This window comes from Macaca nemestrina, chromosome 18 (genome assembly GCF_043159975.1).
Source record: "Macaca nemestrina isolate mMacNem1 chromosome 18, mMacNem.hap1, whole genome shotgun sequence".
Taxonomy (NCBI): Eukaryota; Metazoa; Chordata; class Mammalia; order Primates; family Cercopithecidae; genus Macaca; species Macaca nemestrina.
Genome location: NC_092142.1, coordinates 18,515,658 through 18,519,574, shown reverse-complemented (window position 1 = coordinate 18,519,574; position 3,917 = coordinate 18,515,658).

Genomic DNA, 3,917 nt, shown 5'->3' with positions numbered 1-3,917 from the left:
CCAGTCCCCTCCTCTTTTCTTCCTTTTCTCCTCCCTCCTCTTCACACTGCTGGAGACAGCTCAGAATGACAGCTGAAAGCAAAGCAGCCCTAGGCCAGCCCCCCTCAAAGAACCAAGAGACATTTTAGCTCCCAGTCTTGCCCCTGAACCAAAAGAAATTTTAGCTCTCAGTCTTGTCTCTGAGCCACCCTGTGGCCTTGGGTGAGCACTTCTCTGAGACTCAGTTTCCTCCTCTGTAAAATGGGATAGTAACGAAACTCACATTCCAGCCTGTCACAGGAGACAAAGTATCTCACCTCCCTCAGAGTAAATATGTACCAAAAGGTAAAAATACTGCAAGTCAGCATTGAGTGCAGAGGTCTCCTGGGCCATGGATGTCGTTTTAAATTCTAAAAAATTTGTTAAGGTATAAAACCAAGAGGTGTTAGGTATAAGTCGGGATTTCTGCCTTCTATTGGAAAATCGGAAGATCTAACAAAACATAGCCCTCATTTCTACAGGGCAACAATTGCATGGAGCTGAGAAAGAGCATGTCCTTCAGCCAGGCTCTTTGAGCTTCAGTTCACCAAGGTCCCCACCTCATGGGTCTGATCCTGACAGCATCCACTGCTGAAGAAGCACCAGGAAGCCTGTTGAATCAGTCTCCTTTCCTCTCCCTTCACCTCTCAGGGTCTCTCAGGGTTCCTCCGGGGGTTAAAGGAGGCATCTGTAGAAGGTTCAACTGAGTGTTGCACAGAATAAGTGCTCCATAAAGAGGTGAAAGTGTCGTCACTAGTGCATAGCTCTATTGTGTGGCTTGCTCGGAATGCGATGTTTAAAAACCCCTAGTGTTTTCATTGGGATCTCACCGCACTTTTGGAGAATCAATATTTCTAAAAACCAGAGTCTTTCTCCCCCACTTTCTCTGTCCTTAGGCAAGTCACTTTGCCTCTCTGAACCTCAGATTCCTCCTCTGTAAAATGGGGGATAAGTAGAGTACCTACCTCACGAGGATTAAGTGAAGTAATTTGTTTCTAAAACTTGGCATAGATGCTGGCAAGTAGTAGGTACTCAATAAATGACAGCAACAGTTGCTATTGTCGTCATCGATCCAGTGCAAGGCTTTCCTTGGCATCACCCACATCCTCTGCCCCTGCACTCCCTCATTCCTCTCCAGAAATGCTCAGCCAGGTGCCATGACACCTCGTGTGGCTGGCACTCACAGGGAGGACTGGAATGTGTCCGTTTGGCTTCCAAGTCTTCTTTCTGGAACACCTGCTGCTCTGCTTGTGAGGAATAACTTAACTTGTGCCCACACAGCTTGCTTTGCCTGCTGGCACCGGAGCTGAAAGTCTGCCAAGGTCTGACTCAGAATACGAGCACAGCTCAGGCTCAGCTTCAACCTACAGGATGCCTCCTTGGGTAGATCGGTTGCCTCAAAACTAGTGTACTGGTGCATATCCCAGAGCACGCACACTCACTTGTTTATAAATGGGATATATTCATTACATGTTTATAAGTGATGTGCCGGTACAACTCACTGTACTAATGTATTATTTCTGTTATAAAACACACAGCCCCACATTGGACATTATTAAAGGTCGATAAAAGATATAAATATGGAAGAAAGTTTGGATATTTTCTCCCTACTCCTTATCATCTTGCAAGCTGAAATTTGGGGGCTCCTACTGTCAGGTTCCTGGGTGCTGCTTGGAATTTAAAAGTGTCTATCTTAGCCTGTTTTGTGCTGCTATACTAGAACATCCGAGACTGGTAATTTATAATGAGCAGAATTTATTGGTTCACAGTTCTAGAGACTGGGAAGGCCAAGATCAAGGTGTTGGCATCTGGTGAGGGCTTTCTTGCTGAGTCATCATATGGTGGAAGGTGAGAGGGTAAAAGAGAGACAAGACACAGAGAGAGAGCTTTTTAAAGAGGGAATGAACCCACTCCTGCCATACCTGAGCTATCCTTGTGATAACATCTTTGATCCATGTATGAGGGAAGAGCTCTCATAACCCAGACACCTCTTAAAAGTCCTGTAACCTCATCGGACCAGTCTAGTTCAACTTTTACGTAATAAAATTGTGAGTTGTTTTTCATTTGCCGTGGACCCTCAGATTGAAGGTCACGTAACCTGAGCACGCCCAGATGAACCAAGTGTGCAACCACAGGGGGAACCTAAGTGCTCAGACTGAGGAGCAGGGACTGAAATCAGAAGCAGACACTACATGACAGGATCCAGAATCCAATCGGATTGAGCTCTGACGTTACCCTATGGCAGGATCCAATCAGGTCATGCCTCCCCACATCATCTCTTTGCAATGTCCAATCAGATCATACCTCATTACCCTATGCTTATAAAACCTGACCCAAACCCCAGCTTGGGGAGATAGAGTTGAGCATTTCCTCCTGTCTCCTTGCCAGTCGACTAGCAATAAAGCTTTTCTCTTCTTAAAAGCCAGTGCCATCATATTGGTCTCTGTGCACACTGGGTAGCAAGCCCATTGATTGCTCAGTACCAGTACCGCCTCCCAGTCTCATCACAATGACAATTAAATTTCAATGTGAGTTTTGGAGGGGACAGACATTCAAACCATAGCAATGTCTCTCTGAGTGTGGACACATTAAGTGGGGAGGAGAAGAGTGGTCCAAAGCAGGCCACTGGAAATCCTTCTAATAAGTGGAGAATCCTTTGATTTGGCAAATAAACCTCCTAAATTATCTGTGTTGTATTGTGACATCTGAAGGTTTTTATAAATCAGTTCATGTACCCTCTCTGAATGGAGACACACAAGATATTTGTTACTTCCTCGAACACAAGTATGGTCCATGGACTAGCGGCACAGGGATCTCCTGGGAGCACATCAGAAATGCAGAATCTCAGGCCCCCCACCGCCCCGCAGACCTGCTGAGTCAATTCTGCTCCCCAGGTGGGTTGTGTGTATATTAAAGTTTATGAAACACTGCTCTCGACAGGGTGGGGAACTTTTTGTATAAAGAAGCAGACAGGCCAGGCACAGTGGCTTATTCTTATATTCCAGCACTTTGGGACACTGAGGTGGGAGGATCGCTTGAGGCCAGGAGTTTGAGGCCATCCTGGGCAGCAGGGTGAGACCCCATCTCTACTTAAAAAATAAAATCTTAGCCAGATGTGGTGGTGCACACCTGTAGTCACAGCTACTTGGGAGGCTGAGGTAGGGGGTTTGCTTGGGCCCAGGAGTTTTAGGCTGCAGTGAGCCAAGATCATGACTGCACTTCAGCCTGGGTGACAGAGTGAGACTCTGTCTCAAAAAAAAAAAAAAAAAAAAAAAGAGCTAGACAGTAAATATTTTAGGACTTGTGGGTTATACAACCTCTGTCACAACTACTCAACTCTGCCAGAAATACAGGAATGGACCAGGCAGTGGGCCAATAAAACTTTATTTGCCAAAATAGGCAAGGAGCCAGATTTGGCCCACGGGCTGTCACTTGCCAATCTCTCTTCTAGATCTCAAGCTTTCTGGCCAGAAAGTAGACAATTTCTCCACTTAACGAATATGATCTTTGCTGTCATTTGGAGGTTGTAGGCATCTCTTTGTTACACTGTATGTATTCCTGGCTTCTTACAGTTGTATTTATTGAGTGGTGGCCTATCTCTCCTCTCCCCCAGTACATACACTGTGTTCATGGCATCTTGAAGTTCCATGAAGATTCTCCCTCTCTCTCTCATTTATCTCTCTCCTTCTGTCTGTTTGTCTATCTAATCTCTATCATCTATTTATCTGTCAATCATCTATCTCCCTTAATTTCCTAGCTTTTAAAAAATGTTGTTTATCGATTAAACAAAGTCCCCTACCCCTTCACCACAATTATAAAAGAGGCAATAGATGCCAGTTCATTTCATGGCTTTCAATTCAGATGCATTCTTGTTCAGACTCCAGACCTGTTGTTGTGTG